At 37.4% G+C, this 23,921-nt stretch overlaps 1 protein-coding gene across 1 annotated transcript in view; it reads left to right on the forward strand.

Annotated features, from left to right (window-relative positions):
• Positions 1–4,882: 4,882 nt before the first annotated feature.
• The window catches only part of LOC119077505 (CCN family member 2), a 74,703-nt gene continuing 55,664 nt past the window's right edge, over positions 4,883–23,921 (forward strand). Inside the window, exon 1 of the mRNA XM_037184734.1 lies at positions 4,883–5,595. The gene's annotated coding sequence lies outside the window, so the exon portion shown is untranslated. The remainder of the gene's footprint in view (positions 5,596–23,921) is intronic.

Consider the following 23,921-nt stretch of genomic DNA (forward strand, 5'->3'; position numbering starts at 1 on the left):
TGTGAGGCGTGTGTTATGGGTAAGCAAACCAGGCTGCCATTCTCAACGAAGAACGTCATACGATCCAGTCGACTACTGGAACTCATTCATACAGATGTATATGGTCCAGTGTCTGTATCAGCGTGGGATGGCTCGAATTATTTCGTGGCCTTTACGGATGATTTTTCCAGAGCATCGATGGTTTACTGCATGGTTTACAAAAGCGAAGTGTTTCAGAAATTTAAAGAGTTTGTTGCAATGGCCGAAGCTCAACATTGCAAGAAAGTCAAACAATTAGACTGCAGCTCAATCGCTAAGTTGAAAGCCGACAATGGAGGCGAGTTTATCTCGAACGAGTTGAAGAACTTTTGCAAAGAGCGTGGAATACAAATCATATACACCGTGCCATCCAACCCGGAAATGAATGGTGTGGCTGAACGTCTCAATCGTACTCTGGCTGAGAAAGCAAGAACAATGTTACTCGCGGCTAATTTAGAGAAACGATTCTGGAATGAAGCCGTCGTTACCGCAAATTACATTAAGAACCGAAGTCCAACGAGTGCGTGCGGAGAACAGTTCAAGAAAAAGACTCCAGCCGAAATTTGGTACAAATCAAAGCCGGATTTGTCCCATATTAAAGTCTTTGGATCCATTTGCTACAATCACATTCCAAAGGAGAACCGGACGAAACTGGATTCGAAAGTAGTCAAGTGCAGAATGCTTGGGTATGGATCGTCTCAATTCACGTATCGCCTTTGGGATATGGAAAACAACAAACTCGTTATTGGGCGGCATGTTACATTCAACGAAAAATCGATCTTGGAAAAGCCAAATGAAATACAGCCAGCCATTGTGGAAATTTCCGATTCAGAGATTGATGAGGAAAATGCAGTTCGAAACGTTCGCGTTAATGAAGGTAATTTGAACAACAATGACAATAACATCGAACAGGTTGGTTCAGACCATGGTACGCTGAGGCGTAGTAATCGTGCACGACGTCGTCCGGATCGATACGAAGCACATTTGGTCGAACACACTTCATTCTGCGCACAAGAATTTGTTCAAAACGATCCGATTTCAATTACGGATGCAAAGCGTAGAATCGACTGGCCTGAATGGAAAAATGCAATCGAAAAGGAATATTCGTCGTTAATGAATAATGGCACGTGGATCCTATCTGACCTACCCCCTGGTAGGAAACCGGTATCATGCAAATGGACATTCAAGTTGAAACACAAAGCTAATGGTGAAGTCGACAAGTACAAAGCAAGGCTTGTGGCAAGAGGATTCACACAGAAAAAGGGTTTCGATTATGAGGAGACGTATTCACCGACTGCAAAATTAACGACGTTCCGTACACTGATGGCAGTGGCAAATCACTTTGGATATTACGTTGAACAGATGGACGTGAACTCCGCTTTTCTGAACGGCAATTTAAACGAAGAAATCTACATGACGCAGCCCGAAGAATTTGTCCAAGATGAAACCAAGCGATGTGAATCAGACCGATGTCTTTACGTGATGATTGGTCATGGCATTGTTCGTTACATATTGCTCTACGTCGATGATCTGCTCATCATTTCGAACAGCATGGAATCAATCGGTAAAATGAAACGAGAATTGGCCAGTGAGTTCAACATGACCGATATTGGACCGGTCGACTCATATTTGGGCATCCATGTGCAACGCATCAACGGTGGAATGACGATGCTAAGTCAACCACATTACTTGAAGAATCTTCTAGTCAAATTCGAAATGGAGAATTGCAAACCGTGTGCAACTCCGATGGAAGTGGGTTTACACTTACCAGCAAACGATGGTCCGGAAGAAAATAGTTCGTCGGAAAGTGACGACTCAGACGAAAGCAATTTACCGTACCGACACTTAATCGGGTGTCTTATGCATACCACGCAAACAACGCGACCAGACCTGTGTGCATCGACGAATTATCTAAGTCGATTTCAAAACTGTTTCACCAAAGAACATTACACTCACGCGAAACGAGTATTAAGATATGTTCAAGCAACGCAGGATCTGCAACTGGTATATCGTCGAAACGATACGGCAGACATCTTGGTTGGATTTTCCGATTCAGACTGGGGTGGAGATCAAAACGATTACAAATCAACATCGGGGTACGTATTCAAGGTATTCGGAAATACGGTCAGTTGGTCGTCGCGAAAACAATCGACAGTCAGCTTATCATCCACTGAAGCGGAATACGTCGCGTTGGCAGAGGCAGTACGTGAAGCCAAATTTCTGCGAAGTTTATTGAAAGAATTGGGATTGGAATGCGTCGAGCCAACAGTCATTTACGAAGATAACCAATCATGCATCAATATTGCGGAGGAACCACGTAAGCATCAACGAATGAAGCACGTAAACATCAAATACAATTTCATTCGTGACGAGATCGCAAACAAGGCGGTTACGATCAAATACATTCCGTCGTCCGAACAAGTCGCCGACATCATGACGAAAAGCCTCGGAAACAACTTGTTCAGTAAACATCGAAAGAACCTAAATTTGGTGGCCTCGTCGTCCAGCCGTACCTAATCTCGAATGGCAACATGGAATTAAGGGGTCGTGTTGGTTTCACTAATTCAATCATAGCATTCGAGTCAATTCATTAACTAAATCTAGATCAAAGGATTCTTTATTCTTTTCAAGTCGATCATTCAATAAATACTTATTTTACGAAAGCTCTCCGAGTTTCCATTCATTCATTCCAATCCACTGTACAATTCTAAGAATTTTCGCGTGGAAAAATGTATTAGAATTTCATTGACTAGTTGTGTACTTGACTTTATTATGACCAGTTATAAGTTCGACTACAAGAAAGTCTTTGATAGCTAACTTCACGGCTGCATCAAGGCACTATTTCGACTGCACAAGATAACCTCCACGACCTATCTCTACAGCACCAACATACTTCCGCTCGGACAGCTAGCTGTTATTGATCGAGTAACGCATCTCCACAAAATGATTAAAATGATGACAAATCATAGTTTTGACATTAGACTCAACCGTACCGACCGTACCGTTTATCAACGCTCGTCGAGAAGAATGAGTCTAGTCTATGATTCGCAACTTCATCCTTCTCCCCGACAGTCAATCAACGAATACAATAGACTTAATTCCGTGCTGAGTGCGATAGATCATTGTCAATGTCGTTTGAGATGTCAAATGAGCTGTCATTTTCACAAAGCTAAACCAGAATGTTACAAAAATTTATATGGAGCTGTCATTGTTTGAGGTTAGCTTTGTGAAATGTATGGTCTGCAGTCCACGTAGCTGATGTCTATCGATACATTGAAATCAGAAATTAATGAAAAATAAGTTCAACTTCAAATGTCCCATCAATTACTTAAATTTGCGAAACAAAAAACATTTTTCACCAAAAATTAACTTCATTTCAACATAAAATGAAATGAAATCAATTGAACGAGACCATGTTAATGACAATAATTAAATATAAAATCGAAAATTGTTTCAGCGGACGCCGTTAATTGACCTTGGTCTACATATATCGAAGTTTAATTGTTTCGATGGATACTTTTTCCCTACAAAAAAAAAAGTTCAGTTGCAACGAAACCTCTCATGCAACGCCGAGACAAACGACCTCAGTGATGTACAAAGATTTTGGTAATTGAAACTATTTTTTGTAGAAACATTTTGTAGAAATGTAATTGAGTTACTATCCCACTTAAGAAACATCAGCAGTATATGGTGCAATTGGCATTATGGGGCCGCACTACATATTCATACAGAGAAAGAGAGTCTCATCCAATCCAATATGCATTGGCATTCCAAAAGGGGTCTGTCATGTAAATAGATAAGGAAAATATGTCTTTGACATTGATACTATCTAATCATTACAAGCGTGATTCATTTAACTGCTCGAAAATTATCTGTGGCTGATAATCTTTTCTCGGCTAGTGTTGATTAGATTTATCGCTTCCGCTAAATTTCTATTACTATCAAATCCATAAGAATCGATTTATTATTGAACGCATAACGAAATGAATGTGATGGTGACTCTTGGTTTTTTGTTCGGTCAAGTTAAATTTACGTGTACACACTGGCTGTAATCACGTTAAATACCAACTCATTTGACCGATTACCAGCTGGTCCACGGTATAATACTCGTTAAACGCTTAAACTTTTTTAATTTATTTCTGATTGTATTTTTAGAAAAAATCTTTGAAACGAATAGAACCGTCCGTATGATCTGGAATTTCCAACTGTACTTTGGCAAAATTTGACGATTTTTAAATTTTTCTTTAGTTCAAGTTAGTAGATGTCGCGGTCATTAGTTTATTTCTACGTAAGGAAAGCTTTGAAAAGCTTCAGAGGTTCATTATATACACTATGTATACGATTCAGCGCCAGCGTGAGCATTTGTTTTATATATTTTGTAATTCAACGTGTATCGTGCATATGTTAGTTACGTTCATTGGGTTGCAACAAAACAATACAATTTGCTGAACGCAAAACGAGGTTTCTCCATTTCATGCAACAAAACAATACAATTTGCTGAACGCAAAACGAGGTTTCTCCATTTCATGCAACAAAACAATACAATTTGCTGAACGCAAAACGAGGTGTCTCCATTTCATGCAACAAAACAATACAATTTGCTGAACGCAAAACGAGGTGTCTCCATTTCATGCTTCATTTCAATGGGCTTTTAAATGTCGAGTTTGTTTGTCTAAATTGTATGTATAAAACACCACCCTCCTACACCCTACCCCTACAAACTATGTTGGTGATGCGCAATAGCTAGTATATTTTTACCCCGCAAAACTGCTGTAACAGCAGACGGTTTTACCCCTGAAACATTTGAAGTCACACAACACAAAACAATTCGAAAAATTTGAAGCCGTCAGTTGAACAGTTGAGTTGCATCAATCAACAGTCTAAAAAACCCGGTCGGTTCTGCCTCTTTAGTCGAAAATAATTTTTTGGAATTTTGGAAAACGGTACGAGATATATAAGTCCGTCAAATCCACTTCCTGTCCTGTGTTAAAAAAATTGTTTGGTGGCCAGTTTATAGCGTCAAACGGTTCGTATTATTGGAATATGGATTTTTTTTTGGCTGTTATTGTTGTCGCGTATTAATGCGAGTGATACAGCCAGCCATCAGTGAAACATAAATCATTATTCCGCTAAAAATACAAAAAAAAAACTAAAAATATTTTGAATTGATTTTCGGTTGGCGGATTTTAAAGCCATTGTATACTACGTGTGTATGTTGCTTTGTTGCAGAAAGGTGGAAATAATTTTTTTTTTGTTTCGACATACAAACTGTGGCAGAGTTAGTGGATGTTTGCGAGTGAAGAGTATACCGGAATAATACACCCGGAAATTGATTGGATTGAGTAGAACGAGAAAAAAATAAGAAAAAATTATTTTCATTCCCAGTGATAAATTCAATTTGATTTAGTGCTGAAAAGGTGTGCACTGTTTACCGGAGGAGCATAAGATACATCCTAGAAATAATAGTCGTTGCGATACGGAATGAAGTAAATTACGGTTTTATATATCAGCACATGTACAGCACAAAACAAATGGAAATTTGATATATATGCCCGATAAGCCGGTTCATATAAAACGGTATGTTGAATGTGTGTACGTACATCTGTAAATTTTACGACCAAAATAACACATTAGGCGAGTGGGGGCGAACTCAGTCTGTAGAGATTTTTGTCTACAGTTTTCGGATTTATAAAAAATTTGTTGGGATTTTGCTTCTTGATCTTTTTCTCTTTACAACCGAGACGTCCTGTTATTCGTTTCACGGATTTTCGTTTTTCTTTTTAGAAATCTTTGAAGTCGAAAGTTTAATAATTTTGGAGCGATGTTCTGTACCCAATTTAATGTGATAGTAGGAAGTGAATATGGAGAGGGATTTTTTTGAAAAACAGCCGACCGAAGGCGGACGTAATTTTCCAGTGTGGATTTTTTATTTGTGCCTAGCTAGGTATTCGTCCCTAGAAACCAGTCACTTTAAAAAAAAATCGTCTAAGGTTGTGTGACGACAGGGGGAGGTGGATCTAAAACCGCAAAGTTGCACTTTTCTTATGGAAATTTTTCAAGATACATGAAACGTAAGAGGTCGTGTGGGGTGGTATTTGAAAGGTAATTGCATGTACTTTCGGGGCAAATATTGTCTTATTGGGTTTAAAATTCATCCACACGGAGATATGGGTAGTTGAATTAAAATGGACTATTTCGGTGAACTTCTAGCGTTTTCTTTGTCATCCGAAACGCAACGAAAACATAAACTGTATTAAACTTACGGTTGGGAATATGGAAAGGAGTGAATGGGTGGTGTCCTAGACTAGGCCTTTGCCCTCCGAGGGTAATAGTTCGACAGAAAAAATGGAACAAATCTTTCATTGGAAATTGGAAAATCGCTTTTCCGGCCGGAGAAGCAGTTTGTATAAAAAACCTGAAAAGTCAAATATCTGCTGAACGGAACCAAATTTTTCGAAAATTCTTTTGTTCTGCGAAAACGTGATCAAGTACAAATATTTCGTGGAACAACTTTTCTTTGCATGAAACAAAATGGCGTTCGTAAAAAATGACCAGGAAAATTCCTAAGCTCCCAACGGTAATTCTAAACCGATTTCGATAAATAGGGCTCTTTAGTATTTGTCGAATGCTGGCGGGTTTTGAGCCTTTGTCTGGATTTTGGTATATATAGGCCATGATTTCCAGGGTTCCTAGAACTGACATTTTCCAATCTTATTCAGAGCTTTCATTCGCAGGAGATTAATATTTTTCGATTGAGTTTGCAGAATAACCCGCCATAAAATTTTTAGAATGGAATGCTGGTCTGGTCAGCCAGGACCTATTATTTAAGAATTAATTTTGGGAATTAATTCCCAAAAAATAGACCCTGACTGGTCACAAAAATAACTCGGGATATTGTGGATGTCTCTTAACGGCAAAATTCGTGTGACACATCATTTATTCGTTTAAGTCGATATGTCAATGTCAAAACCTTCTTTTATGATGATAACTGATGGTAACACCCATTCCTGATTTTCCATCGTCTTCCCAGCTCTAGGACATGATAACTTACCGCGCTTTAGTCTTCACTGGAGTTTCGTCGTTCTGAGATAATTAGACATCTGTTCCTAACTGTGGCAACACATGACGCGAAAAAGACCTAATTTAAATTTTTCTTTTGTTTTCCTGTCAAAGAGTTAGGTTTCTTTCACATCGCTTTGTGTGGCTAGAGTAACATCATTCCTTATTGGTCATGTACGATTCGTAGATTCTGTCCTAGAAATCGGAGCTCCAAAGTATGCCTTCTGGGATTATCTGAGTTTTTCGGATGTCAGTGACGCTAAAGGTAGCTGCATGTGGAATTTAAAAATATAAAATTTTCGATGATCTTTTACCAACTTAGTTGTGGAATATTACTTGACTTGTGACACTTTCAGGACTGTGACCTCTCGGCAGAAATAGTTCCTGTACTGAACATCTAAGGAATTGTCTATCTATCGATATCAACACTAGTTCATGGTCTTCGGGTATATGATAATCTTTTCGTTTTGAGAGGAGACACTTTGCAAATTTTTTAATACCCTTGACAGCCGACCCGTGTATTTCATATTTTCATTTTCTATTAAACATTCAAAAGTCAAGGGTCGGTTTCAATTTATGTTTGGTTCAAACGAACCATCAGTTTTGTTACTTGAGATTATCAGACCTTTAAACACCCACAACATACAAAGTCGGACCATTTTGAACAAGCATTCAATTTTATACGTTTTCGGTGCGTAGGACAGAAATCCGATATATTAGCACACAATCGCTCCTCCAAACATAAAAAAAACTCTAAACTGAAATCGTCTTATACATCAAGTCTGAGGTACGCATCGACCTTTTTCCGCATAAAATTTGCATCTGTAAAAAGCGAACAAAATTTATTTTTTTCTTCCTACCATAAAAACCAGCAAATGAGTTCCAACTGAATGGAGAGTAATTTAAAAGAAAATGTAATGACCCAACATCAGGATTATGTTCTTTTCGTAAAAAGGGTATTACTCTCTATCCACGTTTATACCGACGTAAATACAAATGACAAAAAATGAAGTTGATTGAGGTTTAGAAAGAAGAAGACGAAGAGGAAAAAAAACGGAAAATGTTTAGACATTTTTAAATTCGGTTCTCTATTGCCCTGACACATATACACAAAAACATCGGAAATACAGGAACAAGGAACATGCGATATTGAAAGATTGAGTGACATTGACACGGTTCTAAACAATAAGAAGGAATGCACGGGACGACGGGACGGTATATATATTTTATAGTCCTCCAGGTCCGTTACGTCACGTACTGTATGTGGTGCTAATGCTGCCAACTCAATCGAATTTAACTTAGGAATTGACATAACAGCAAAACTTGATTAAACGTACTTGAAATTCAGCTCGTGATAATATATCTGGCGAATACCGAAAGGAATCCTTCATACTGTACGATTTCTGTGCAATGAAAAAGTAACTTTAGTCGAAATGTCCGTTTCTGTGAAGTAACTGTGCGATTGAGAGTCATTTTGAATGTCATGGGTTTCATGTTGTGTGTGGCTGTGACTGTGTGTTTTCCTCTCTTGGCAACCAATGCATGTTTTAAAGCGAGTATTAAAGTCGGTTGCTAGGAATCTCGCGCCGCGTCATTCACAATAATTCTCATTTTGACACATTTTGTATAAGGAAGATGTCACTTTGTAAGTTATTGTGAATGACGCGGCGCGAGATTCCCTAACACCTTAAAGTCGCTCTCTGTCTCGGATTTCTTTAATTTTTCGATGGAATCTGTCAATGCATTGAATCTGTCGTTTTTGAAGTCGTTATGATTCGTTAAAAAAACGACATGGTTTTGCTTTTAATTTTGCTTATTGTTTGTATCGAAATCGATGCGGACATATTATGATTAAATTAGGCACAGAATTTTCCATCGTCATCTGATTGATGATTAACTGCGAGATTAACAGTTTACTTTCGTAGGCCGCCATAATTACGTGAGAAAATTTAGTTCTAATTGATTCATTCGGATCAGAGTTTGACAGACCTGGGCCTCGATTCTCATGCGTTTGTAACTCTAAAAATTCGTAACTTGCGTGTTACCTGTGTACCTGTATAAAATCCCATAAAAACAGTCAAATTACGAATTCCTAAAGTTTTGAATGTATGAGAATTGAGACCCTGGGCCACACTGAGCTCGACAGTTCTTATGGGATTTTATACACGTAACTGTCAAGTTACGAATATTTGAAGTTACGAAAATACGAGAATCGTCTCCCTGGACCCCGATTCTTAATTCTAAGAATTCGCAACTTGACATAAAATGCCGTAAGAAATGTCAAGTTACGAACATCATGAGAATCGCCTCCCTGGCCACGAATTGCTAAAGTTACTAAAAGACTACGAAAAGATACTAATATGTGCAAATAATGATACAATCGTGACCCATGAATTTCCTAGACTGTGTTACAATTTTCCAAATTTCAGTTCAATTGTACCTTCTATTCCCGCAACAGTCTGGTCTACTTTATCGACAATTTTATCAAATTTTTTATTTATTGTTATTTTGACACTTCGAAATTTCAACTGTTGGTATACATTCCTAACTCTAACTGCTCGTACACATAGCGACGCGAAAGAGGTCTAATCCAAATTTTTCTTGTGTGTGGATTAGGCCTTTTTCGCGTCGCTATGCGTACGAGCAGTAACTGTAGCTACATAGCAACTCGAAGGAGACCTAATTAAATTTTTTCTTTCGATCCGTTGTCAAGTTTGACATAACAAGATAAATATTTGGATTAGGTCTCTTTCGCGCTACTATATACTGTTGCTACATGGGGCCAATTTATGCAATTTTGGATATTGTCAAGTTGTTTTTTCAAGACGTGAGTTCACTTCTGGTTCAATTTTGACAGATTTTGCCTTCACTAAGTGATCTGTTTTTTTCAATTCTAATGATTCTAATGTGCATACATCCAGTCTCTCTGTTTTCTCTAGTTGCTTTCACCCGTAACTTATGCTGTGAAATTGACCTGGTAACACTGTATACTCGTCAAAAGGAATCACTCTGACCTTGTTATGCAAATAACTATTAGTTCCGATGGGATATATCAATTTAGAAAGCAAAGTAGATTTTCATGTCCGAATTGTGTTTTGTCTTATTTTCTCCCTTCAATGTCATTGCGTTTTCTTGCCGACTGGTCGAATGACATTTCTAGTGCAACACCTACTCTCCCATAGAACTTTTCTCATTCCAACTGTCACTTTGTTTATGTTTTCGAAAATAGGCATGGCCGTAGAACTGGCAGTGCTATGGCATGGCGAATCGATGTTTTCGTTTCGTTAAGAAAAATGGCAAAACACAACAAGAAATCAGAAATTCCAACATCAAAATATCCTATTTTCTCGCCTCGGTAAACAAATAGCTATTTCTGAGCTAATTGTCCGCAACATGATAGCATATCATAGCAACGAACAGACAGAAAGGGATTGCGATGTTTTGATTTTATTTATTTTTTTGTTTGGAAAGCAGCCATTATCATGATTAGCATTTACGGTTGCTTACGGTCGTTTCGTTTGTGCCAAACTTTCTCGGAAAAAATCACTGAAAGGATATTCCGAGATTTTCTGCGACATCTCGATTTGAAAAGGTTTCCTGTTTGAACATCTTTTCAGCGTAATTTATTACTTAGGTAGGATGGTTACACTGGACGTTTATCTGTCCCTAAGCGAGAGAAAATGTTGTTATTCAGAAAAATGTTTTTTTTTTTCTAAGGACAAAAAATCCCTTAAACTGGCGCTTCATAAATAAATCATACAATTCAGCGAAGAGCTCGTGAACAAATCAAAGATACGTTTTTCTTCGTTAAATAAATCCGAAAAATGAATGCGAAATCTCATATATTCTACTTGGAAAAGTCACCCAAAGTTATACAATGTGAAAGTATGTCAGTTTCTCATAAACATTAATAAAGAGCTACAGCACTCACAAGAAAAGCAAAAAAAGAAAAAAAGAAACCCGAAACAAAAAGAAGAAAGGAAAAAAAGGGCCGCACATTAAAATCTATATTGTACAACGAAACATCGTGATAACAAGTCTAGCTGAAACATTCAATAAGACAAATGTCTATCGGAAACGTATAAAATCGTGAAATTGCAAAATCGAAACATCGTTTATTGGTATTAACCCGTGTAGCATACCGGAAGGATTTTTTGGCCCTCCTTATTTCGGTTATGGAATATTATTGATGTATAGATCTTCATTCCCTTCCATCGATTCTATTCAAACAAAAGTAAAATTTTCATTTCAATAAAAAGATAAGAGGAATAGTAGGTTACGTTGGATGCTGCGAAAGTAATTCATTACAGGAGGCAGCAATTTTGTGATAAAAACAGATTCTGAAGTGTATTTTTGAGAACCAACCTTCGGTAACTGTTCTTTGGACAAGTGTAGAGTTATGGTTGTAAAGTGTCGAAAAACAGTTACCGAAGCAAGTTGATCAAAGAACACGCTTCGGAATCTGCTTTTATCACAAAATTGGTATCTCATGTAATGAGTTACTTTCGGAGCATCTAATGCATCCTGTTTAATGAAAGTTGAATGAACCGAATACATTCCACATGCAATCAATCATTTTCATGACCTTGTAAACGTCAGACACGATTCCCAGCTGTCAGACAGTTCGAATGAATTGAACGAGCGATTAAATTAATTGAGGTTAATGACAATTTGACTATAATGAAATTGATGTATCGATCATTTTCGAAGGGGGAAAATTGCTATTTAATGTTCAACTTTCGTATAGGGCAGGCAGTAAAATATACATTCGAAAGCTACATACAATAAAAAAAAAGAAACGTGTGAGTCGCTGGATATAACAGGCGCTCGATGTTGGCTCGTTTTCAGTTTATGCTACGCCAAGCCAGGCATATTCTAAGTTACCGGCACAGCTCTAGAGCTCCTAGGTTTTATAGGAGAGAAAGTCATTAAAATTTCCGTTCGATTCAGGGTCCAGACTTCATCTTTCAAGTTTCGCTAAATGTACAAGGAGCACAAAAATAAGCAATCAAAACAGGCCATGTACAACTCTGATGAATCATAAGCAAAAATGAAAAATATTTTTATAATCAAGAACGCGAGAAAATTTAATGGCATGCAGGAGTGGGGAAAAGCCGGCAGAAAATATGCTGTGCTCAATGGAGGCAGTGTACACCATCGTTGGAACGTAGCAATTATATTTACGACTTCAAGCCAAGATACTAGGGTGTGTCTCAAATGTACAGATAAAATGAAAAGTTCGAAATTCTTAGGTCTTGCCCTCTCAGATGGTTCTCTCGAGACGAAAAAATAAGTTCTTTGTTCAATGGTAACTCAATGGAGTCGATTCATGTTGGCCGGAAAATCGTCGAAGCGTAGATTCGGGAGCTTTCGAGCTTGTCACTAAATGCATTTTCAAAGTAACTATCCTTCCTGAAAATTTGGAGGTCTCTGTCGATATGTTTAGTAGCATAACTTGGAGGAGTGGCACGTCCGAAAACTCGTCATTCTACGCTTCGACAAATTTATGACCCACCGTAAATCGACTCTAAATTCCCTAATTTTTCTAAAACGTTTTGTAATTTTCTCTAAAACGACCTGAATCCCTCCGTTGATTTTACGGTCTCTTTAGTCGCTTTGAGCTGAAATGATTATATTGGGATATGTTTAACATAAACTCCGATTCGGGAATTTTACGAAATTTTAGTGAACTCCTAAACACTCAACAAAAATTATTTAGAAATTTTTTGACATTATAACCGTTCTTCAACCCACAAATACAACCCATCTAATATTAGATTGGAACATATACAGTAACGGTACTGTCAGTTGCGTCTCGCCTGTTATACGAGTTAATATATGCGTATGTGCAAAAAGTGTGCATGACACGTAGAAATGTGGATTTTGAGTTTGTGGATTTTGTGGGTTGACAATATGTGGTATCTAAGTAAAGGAAAGCTGAGTTTCTTGGCTTGTTTCGCTTATTGCAGAACAGTATGTTTTCGTTTAGACAACCATCTGAGAGTATGAAAGATCTAACAAATTCAGACAATTGTGTTTGAAACTTACATGTGACGTTCTTGGTTCGAGCACCTTAACGAAGTTTCTGGTGTTTTCTTAATTGTTAAGGTCACAGCAATTCTATTTCCACAGGTAGTCTATACAATGTGTAGGCTTTACACCGCTGACATATTTTTCCCGGCTCTCACGCTTTTCTTTAACTAAGTTGTTGCACGGTGTGTGTTGCGAACGAATGAAATAGGCGCAGATACGGGAAATAAAAATGAAAAAAAAGAAACTTTTCATTCTTATTCAGATATATATTCATAAGTTAAACAATACAACAATCGTTACCCTCCCGAAATCATCGCCGCATTTTCAAGTCCAATTTTGAATATGCCTTGAAACATTGAAACCACCCCCATATCCACCACCCGCAATAAAATTGGAAAACGGCAAGCCGATAACATCTTTTTTTCGTCTTCGAATAAATAATAAACTTTCTGTGAAAAGGTAAATATAATTTCGGACAGAAAAACTTTAATTACACCTAGCAGCGACAATGGAGTAAGATGTAACTCATTCAACAAACGTTGGGTGGTTGGATGGCAGATAAATGGAGTATATACAATGGAAGACCGAAGATATCCAATATCCCGAAGGACTTTACAATTTATGTATTAGTGTGTGTATGTTTGTGTGTGTGTACACCAGTGGTATTACTACACAGCGTACATCCGCACGGTTGTGAATTTCGCTTGGAGAACAATTTCCTCCAAAACCTTTAAAACCATGACCTGCAATAAATAATTCAGAAAGAAAACGTGACCTTTTTGTTTTATCTCCCGTTTACATCAGCTAAAGTGGCTGCTTTTTGTTCGGCAGTTTGGCACTTTGTCTTTTCTCGCCGTTGTAGATACAAGTCCCGAAATGATTTAATGGAATATTGCGATTGTTCTGATGCATTGAGAGTGTATACATTCCGAATTTATCGGCATCGTTTCGTGTTTAATTAACTCATTTTGCTGTGTGTTTGTTGAGGTTTTCATTCAGCGGTCTTGATCAATAAAAATTTAAACAGGAAACGAAAGTGTTTTTCTCCAGAGGGGGTGGGAAGAGGGGCGAAAACTTTGTTGCAGTTTGTTTTGGCGGTTATAGGGTATGGTTGAAATCAAAAACTTTTTCGGAAAGTTAAACAAATTATTGGCTACAACTTTTGAACGGAGGGTTGTTCTTGGTAATTATATTGAGTGTACGATTTGCGATTTACGCAATTTGATTTGATTGGATGGACGTATATGTATAAAGTAATGCAATGATGTCTGGCTTGGAAATTTATTGTTATAAAGAGGACAATTGTTATTTGATCCGAACACAATCCAAGCATTAGCGAAAGCTAATAGAAACGGTCTGTGCGTCATTGTGAACAACAATACACGGTGCGTATTGGAACCCCCTTTCGTTTTTGATGATCAGAAGAAGTGGTTAATAAGTAAGTGGTTGTAACGACACATTTTATAACTGCCACATGAGCTGTGTACGTATGCCGAACTTCACGAAGGAAGTAGAAAGGGAATGTGAATTTAGCAACTTCGAAGTATATTTTACTGTAAAATCGATGGGCGTGTCAACGATACAATTTTACTTGCAGCACCCTACGGAAATGATTCATTTCCCTGACGCTAGTCGCTGGTCGCTAGTCATTGTGCTTCCAAAAAATTCCAAAAATTTCCAAATAAGAATACAATCTGCCATTGGGACGTTCACCAAAATGATCAGGGCGAATATGTCGCATTGTCAACGTCCTAAAGTTCACTCAAGTTTCATATTTTGTGTGGTTGCAGCGTGTTTTGTGGCTGCAACGATATGCATGCACAGTATGACGTAACCAACACACCACAAATTTGTGTCTAGCCTACATTTAGGCGAGATATCAAGCGGCTAACTTTCCTCAGAGAGTATTTGCATACATCAAGGCGTAGTACGGAAGTCATTTGAAGTCGATGGTCCAGACTGATCTTGTCATTTGTCGTTTTTTTTCCCGGCTGGTTTATTACAATGTGAGCGTGTACAATGCACGACAGAAAAGACTGTTAGTGAGGTCTCTAAACAAGACAAATCGATTACTTTCACACAAATACAGTGGATTCCAATATTTGCATTTGAAGAATGAAATTTTCTTGGAAAACTGTGAATCTATGTACTGCCCTACAATTCTGCCCTACAATTCATAAAAAACTTACAAACCGGTTTTAACAAAAGAATTCTTTTGTTTTATTTTCGTCACGGTTTTTTATGCATTGTAGGGGAGTATAGTAAGGCTCGGAACAGGTCAGGTTTACCTGAAACTGACCTGAAATTACCTAAAACCTATTTGGACCTGAACCTGATTCTAAAAATTTTGACCTGACCTGCATTGACCTTAAACTGAAAGTGCTAGTAGGTAAATTAGGTCAGGTTTCAGGTCGACCTGACAGGTTTCAGAAATTCAGGTTAAGGTCAGTTCAGGTAATTTCAGATTGCTACACTTTTTGACCAAACCTTACTATGTAGCGTATCCCCAAGCTAATTAATATTGCCTGAAACGGCTGTTCATGGATGATATCGTCTAAGATTTTAGCTAGATCATTTTACTGTGGTATGTACACTAGGACTAGGAGCGAAACTAGTATGGCTTGAATACACCGTTACTCCAAAAATTGATTTTGCCTGTAAAACATGTAAAAGCTCTACACTCAACACTTCACTTGATATGAACCGATTCAATCGGCTTGGCTTTCTTTACAAATCTGACGATCGGTTTCTTATCTGCCAGCGGTTGAGTTTCGAAACCTCTTACTAGAAGCCGAGGCGTGTTAACCATTAGCACTCCGTTTTCTCTCTGTGTACTCTTTAAACAATAGAAACGACCCGAGGTTTAGCTGAACGGAGGCAAAACGTAGTGTTTTTTGGAAGTAGAAATCAAGGGGATATTATATTCTACCGATAAATTAATTCAAAACTACCGATAAAAAATAGTAAATGACCGATAAACACGGTACCGATAAAAAATAATAAAGTACCGATAGCGAAATTCCCAGGTACCGATAAAAATATTCAAAACTACCGATAACTTTTTACCGATAAAAAGTACTAAAATACCGATAAACTGGCCGTTTTATCGATCATTTATCATTTTCTATCGGTAGTTTAATACTTTCCATCGGTAATTCATTATTTTCTATCGGTAGTTTAATACTTTCGATCGATCATTAATTATTTTTTTATCGGCAGTTCATTATTTTGTATCGGTAGTTCATCATTTTATATCGGCACTTTAAGGCAATAACGTATTAGTATACGTTGGACCATAAATTTATGGTACCCAACATTGATTCGAATGGATTTTTTTCTTCTTCAAAATTTGACGTTCGACCGTCGTATACGTCTACGTAGTGCCAGTCTACTTCTATTTAGTGTTAGTCATAGATGTACCACAAAAATAGATGTAAGGGGCTCTGCAGCATCAACCTCATATGTATTGACATTTTTGATTGAGAACATAGGTCAGCCATTTCGGAACAGTTTTTGTTTAGGATAATATATGACGTCAGTTAAAAATAATTTGTGCAATTTTCAATGCTCCATTATTTTCATATTATTTTCTTGAAAATCGTAGTACGTAATCGTTTTTTGGTTTAATTCGCTCCTAAGCATACTGTTTAGTCGTATCTATAAAACAAATATCTTGACGCATCGATTTACACGTATCTAGCGTATATTTGTCAAAAGTTTCACAAAGTTTCACAAATTTTGACAAATGTTTCACAAAAATTTGCTAAAAATTTGTGAAACTTTTGACAAATATTAGGCCCTGTCACAAGCGATTTTCGTCCATTGCAAGCCATTGTAGCCCTTTTTGGTAGCTAAACTGGGAACTTTTCAGCCCAAGGAACTGATTCCTCAATATTACTTAGCGTATAGGTTACGTAGAATAAGAGAAAAGGTCAGAAAGACACCATTTACTAAATATCCACCAAATAAAAAGAAAAAAAAGTTTTAAAAAAAGCGAGAAAGAAAAACACGAAATCGAAGATTTTATGGAAAAATAAGATTATTCGACCAAGATAAACTTTTTCGGACCACCCTGTACATTCCAATTTCTTGATTCGTCTTCAGAATTTAGAGATTCACATATCTCACTTAATATATGTTCGTAAAACACTTAAAAGAAAAAAAAAATGGTCCAAAATCATGCATTTTCTTCAATACCTTAAAAATTTCGACTTCGATACATCCTGTATTTTCCACAAACTTTTTGTATTCGGCAATGTTGTTCAGAATTTTAAACTCTACATTTTTCCCGAAGAAACTAATTTTTTATCTTTTCGGGTTCTCGTGATATTCAATGAAAAGCGTGAAAAAACACGGATTTTCGGCTTTAAGCCGCCGACAAAAGTTATTGCCCAGGAACTCAGCCTGGCACCCTAACTTTTCTTCATCAGGACACTAAACTCTACCGAAAAACACTTTAACATGCTCCGGACCTCACTTTGGACACAGGGTTTTCAGTGGCCCCTGCATTACAGTGGAAAAATTACGATTGAAAATCGAAAACATTTTGATTGGAAATCGAAAAAATTAAGAGAAAGGCCTCAATTGGAAAATTCTGATTTGAAATCGGAAAAAAATTAACAGAAAGGCCCTGAGTGGAAACATTTCGATTGGAAATCGAAAAAAATTAAGAGAAAGGCCTCAGTTGGAAAATTTTGATTGGAAATCGTAAAAAATTAACAGAAAGGTCCTCAGTAGAAAAATTTCCATTTGAAATCGAAGAAAAATCAACAGAAAGGCCCCAGTGATGAACTACAGATAGAAAATAATGAACTACCGATAGAAATTAATAAACTACCGATAGAAAATGGAATTTGACCGATGAATAGTCGTAAAATTATTAATTTATCGGTATTTTATCACTTTTTATCGGTAAAAAGTTATCGGTAGTTTTGAATATTTTTATCGGTACTTGTGAATTTGTCTATCGATAATTTATTATTTTCTATCGGTGGTTTTGAATTAATTTATCGGTCGTTTATTAGTATCCGAAATCAAGCTAAGTGCATGTTAAGGTTCTATGACCATTGTGAAATCTAAAAGACGATAGCCTACATTTGACAAAGGCAAAAATAATTGTTTTCCAACCGACGGTTCTCCATTAAACCCTGTTCCTTTATCGGGCCAATAATATCTGCTTATTCCGAAAAGTTATATATGCAATGCACATATACGTATCCTACTTTATGAAGTAATCTGCTGATCGTAGATGTAGATATCATTGAATGGAAAATTTGAATAAAATTTGATATTTATGTTGTACTCTAAGTATATCCATGCGGCAGAACTTTCCCAACACAGTCAGTGTATAAAGTTCTGCCGCATAGGATGGTGTACCTAAATATCAAATTTCATTCAAATTGTAAATTCATTTAACCATTTGCTGGCAGTTAATTGAAATACAAACCAAATACGAAAACAAAATATAACTCCCGAGTAAATATTATACCAGCGGGCGAATGTGGAAGAGGGGAGGTGGAGAGACACTACTCTGAGTTAAAATGTTCATTTCGTTTCATGTCACTAAAAATATAATTTAAAACAAAAAATAAATAAATTTCGGAATTAAGTCGTTATACATAATGAATGGAAAGCCAAAATAAATTTTGTCACAGAATTATCCATTTAAATTGCTAAAATTTGTTTACCATTCGGCAAAAAGCCTTTCGTCTTATCTATCCGGCCCCTCTCTGTCTCGCTACCAACAAACCCCCATCATCACTTCCCCCACTCACACACATCTTTGCATAAATATAACAATTCTCGGGAGCATCTTCGCAATTCAATTCGCATTTCGACTGCGAAAAACGCACAAAATTTTAATTCGTTGTGCAAATATTAAAAGAGCTTTGTCTTAAAATTTAATGATTTAATATCCTCCGACAACACCGACAACGTCAGGGAAAAAAGGTACAACGTAATCATTTATTTATAAGCATCAGATTCCAAGTTTTCCCATATAATAAACATTTTATTATCATACGCAATATGGGGTTTGATTTTGATGGTAAAAAATGATCGTCCCATAAAAAGCTGATTGCGTAACCGTTGATATTTTATATACGACTCATCCCACTCCACCAGTCCAAACCACCTCTCACTCTCCATATCATGCCCATGCATAAATATGTATACGAAAAAAAAAGAAGAAGAAAAATCGTCTACACTACACACATACACCACCTAGTTATTATATCTATACGTAAAAATGATGTCGGATACTGAATTTTTGATGGGGCCCATCTATGCATTGGTTGACTGAATTCTTAAAATAAAATCACTCTGTGAGACACACCAATTTATTCGGTTCGGTTTGTTACTATGAACGTTTATTATACCTTGGGTGAAATCGGTGAAATGGCTTCGAATATTTTCTCTTTCGGTTATCATTTGTTCACAGACAGCCCAGTGGAAGGATGAACGTTTTATTCGGAGTGAATTCGGAGTTGATTCGAAGTAGTTTCGGAGTGGATTCAAAGGGGATTCGAAGTAGATGTGGAATGGATTCGAAGTCAATTCGAAGTGGATTCGAATTGTATTAGGAGTGGATTCGAAGTTGATTTAGAGTCGATTTGGAGTGGATTCAAAGGGGATTCGAAGTAGATTTGATATGGATTCGAAGTCAATTCGAAGTGGATTCGAATTGTATTCGGAGTGGATTCGGAGTTGATTTAGAGTCGATTCGGAGTGGATTCAAAGGGGATTCGAAGTAGATTCGATATGGATTCGAAGTCAACTCGAAGTGGATTCGAAGTTGATTTAGAGTGGATTCGGAGTGTATTCAAAGTGGATTCGAAGTGAATTCAAAGTGGATTCGAAGTAGATTCGAAATGAATTCGAAGTGGATTCAGAGTGAATTCGGAGTAGATTCAAAGTGAAGTCGAAGTAGATTCGGATTGGTTCGAAGTAAATTCAGAGTGGATTCGAAGTATATTCGAAGTGAATTCGAAGTATATTCGAAGTGGATTCGAAGTATATTCTAAGTGGATTCAGAGTGGATTTGGAGTAACAAAAAAGATAGACGATTGAAATAGGGAGAAAGAGAGTCTGACGGTAACCCTTGAAGCAATAATTAAGCTTAATTTGGTAGAATCACGAGCGCAGGATAATTTCCTTGTTTGAGATAAATAGCTGCTCCGGTACGAAAAGAACCAGAAAATTCATGTCGTAAGCGAGATAGAGAGAGAATCGTTGAAATTATTTCTGAATTAAAATTGAACGGATAAGCGGGCTTAAGAGGCTAAGAAGGATTTTAAAAAGCATTTTTGAATAATAAAACAAAGGGGAGTGGAGTGGGCTGTCTGCCACCATTCCTTTTTCAGTTAATTTTTCGGTTTGTGTTGACGCGTTTTTCGTTATATTCTTTATGATACGAGCAACACACACCCGACTCCGAACTGAAAGTCATGTAAAATACGAAATAAAAAGGCATAAAATATGATATCATTTTTACAGTAACCTACTACACACATAACAGAGCTACGGCTATGTATATATATGAGCTCATAATATTCTTGTTATGTTTATAAAATGTTGACGTAGAAAAGCATGGAGTGCAGGATAGCTTTGCACACATTATCCTCAGCGATACGACGTTTTAAAGAGGCAAACGATTGTATCATACAAAAAAGCTTTAAAGTGTCAACGAAGTTAAATTATATTAAAGGCATTAAAATGCACATTATCTCTCATTTTTGTTGTTGCCGTTGAACGCTGTGTGCACAGCGCGAATAAATTTGTTTAAAATGTTGCATGTTTTGAAGAATGAGAAGAAAAAAAAACAACATTTTATCCCGCTGCATTGCATCGCTTGCACTACACCGACTATGAATAAAATTTTTATTATTTTTATTTTTAATGGGCTCACGGATGGAGTTATGTGCGCTTTTACTTTGAGTAAAGGGGAGGCAACAACTCGACAATAAATCGCAGCCCGCATTTTTCCATCTTTCCTCTAAAAAATATACTCCGAGATCGACTGTGTATTGTCGTCAAATTCCTGTTACTTTCTCTTTTTTCTTCCTATTTTACATAACTGCTTACTGTACAGTCTACAGTTTGACCACTTAGCTAGATTAGTGGCGAATTAAAATTTTATTTCAGTTATGATTCGCTAGAGTTGTTCGTGTGCAAAATGATGTAGTGTTCTTAGAGCATTGTAAAACTGAGTAGTGATGTGGTGATTGGTAGATGAGGAATGGTATTTTAGAACTGCATATCAGTGCAAAATGTCGAAAGACGTTTCTCTCAGATCGGTAGTAAAAGGTTCTACTATCTACTTATCTGTTCAACCGACCCTTTCCACTTTTCCGTTTTTTGTATTTTGGTCACAGAAAAAGTTTTTTTTCCTTAAAAGCAGCGAAAGCACCAAGGCTGTATACTTTGGGGAGGTCACGCAGATGCAGATACGTGGGTTACACACCACGTTTCATACAAAAAATTCACCACACCATGCAAATTCAATTTTGGTGAATTTGTTTGTATGGAAAAAGTGTGTTCCCGCGTATCTAATAAAATGGCGATCTGCGTGACCTCCCCAAAGTATACAGCCTTGGAAAGCACGACATAGTAAAGCTACAGGCAAGTGTGGTTGATTTGAAGATCTTTGGAAATGGGCGCCGAATTTGCATTCAGTTGAAATCCTTTGTTTGTTTGTTTGTTTGTTTATTTCGATCAATACACAGGCCACTATCCTAGTTACATATCAATCGTTAATCATTCAATACAATCAAATCATTAAATTAAATAATTAAATAAATCTGTGATCTCAGCGCAGGAGATCAAAGAGCAAAGTGAAAAGGAAATCAAAGAGAAAAGCAATAAAAATTCGGCTCAAACACATTAATCGAAGAGTAGTATTCATTGTGGCTGTTTTGAAGTCTGTACACAGGGGAATTACGTTCGATGTTTAATTTTTTGTTGAACGCCAGGTAGAACGTGGGCTGATTCCGAGTGACGGATGGGTGATTAAAGCTGATTTCAGAATTCAGGATCGAGTCAATTTTGCCGTGAATCAGTTTGTGGAGTAACAGTTCGTCGAATTGCAGCCGACGTGTCTCTAGCGATTGTAAGTTCAGTTGCTTCAATCGTGTGTGATAGTCCGGTTTTTGCCAATGGAATTTGTAGTAGAGCATACGAGTGAACTTACGCTGGACTCTTTCAATAATGTCACTGTACACGTTATAAATGGGATTCCAGATTGAACTACAGTATTCCAGTTTGCTTCGCACGTATGCGTTGTACAATATGATGAGACTCTTTGGTGATCTGAAGCACTTTGTCGATCTGAAGATGAAGCCCAGCATTCTGTAGGCCTTCCTGACGATATCATCGATATGTTGCTTAAAGCTGCGTTTGTCGTCGAAAAGTACACCCAAGTCTGATTTCTCAGTTAATGGTGCTAAATCCAAGCCATCGATATTATAGACAAAACTAGTTTTGTTTCTCTTATTCGAGGTAATTAAGCTGAAGCACTTGCCGACATTTAGGTACAAATTATGCGCGATACACCAGTCTTTCAGTGAATTGATGTCCTCCTGAAGCAGAGCGCAGTCGTCTACACTTTCGATTTTCCGGTACAGCTTCAGGTCGTCGGCGAAGAGAGATGAGTTCGCTGATTTAAATACCGTGGGCACGCTGTTGATGAAGATGAGGAACAGCAATGGACCAAGTATTGATCCTTGAGGAATTCCGGAAGTAGGAGAAATGTTCGTAGATTTGGTGTCACCTATGACGACGAATTGCGACCGGTTCACCAGGTAGGATTCAAACCACGGCAAAAGACTGGTTCCGACTGCGCAGTTTCTAAGTTAGGAGTTCTAAGTTGTGTTCATTAGTTTCTTCCATAGGAAATAGGAAGATAACAAAAGACGAATTTGTATGAGAAACACGTAGGTTATGTAATCGTTTGTGGTAGGTAGTGCTGTGAACAAGGTTTTTAGATTTATCAGTTTGGGACGATCATTTAAGATCTCGAAACACAGATCTGTTGATCCTTTGTTTCCATTCCCGGTCATCATGTAAATCATGGTAGCCTTCCTGTTGCCGATAGGAACCTGTCTAAGATGTCAGGTCATATTGCAGCAATTTCCGAAGGAACCACCTCGTAGTCTCTGAGCATCCTGCGTCTTAGTTGAAGAAATTTGAGCCGTCACATATCAAGTGTGCACCCGTTTCTTAATGTCCCGTAATCGCTCCTACTACTCTTCTAATGCGATTTCGGTCCATTTTGAGCAAATCTTTGGCGCATTTTTTGTTAGGCTTAGGGAAGAAGCATTTCATGTGAACGCCTCCATTGTACGCTTCCCAGCGTTCTGCGTGTTTACGCTTAACCCAGTCTTCCAGTGCTCTTTTACACTCTGACTGGGAAATCGGAAGGTACGGTTCTGGCCCGTTTGCCTGACTCGCCGAGCCTTCTTTGGTCAGCTTATCTGCTTCTGAACAAGGCTTAATATTTTAGAAATAATTCTCAAAAGATTCCCTAAAATGACCGAAAATTTAGTGAATCTTTGAGAATTTTAGTGATTCTTTGTGAATTCGTTCCCAAATATTAGGCCTTTGCTGTGAAAGATCGTGTGTTGAGTTTCATATCATAAAGAAGAAGAAGAGCTCTCACTATGAATTGAGCTGAATCCGGCTGAATGCAGATTTATTGATCCTAAAGTTAAGGACCTTCACATCTCAATAAGCACAACAATAATGTGGACGCTTTGCTCGTACTGAATAGGGTGTGTCGATTTCAATTTTTTTTTTAGTGATTCCGGATTCCGCAC

Source organism: Bradysia coprophila, unplaced genomic scaffold, assembly GCF_014529535.1.
Source record: "Bradysia coprophila strain Holo2 unplaced genomic scaffold, BU_Bcop_v1 contig_235, whole genome shotgun sequence".
NCBI classification, from domain to species: domain Eukaryota; kingdom Metazoa; phylum Arthropoda; class Insecta; order Diptera; family Sciaridae; genus Bradysia; species Bradysia coprophila.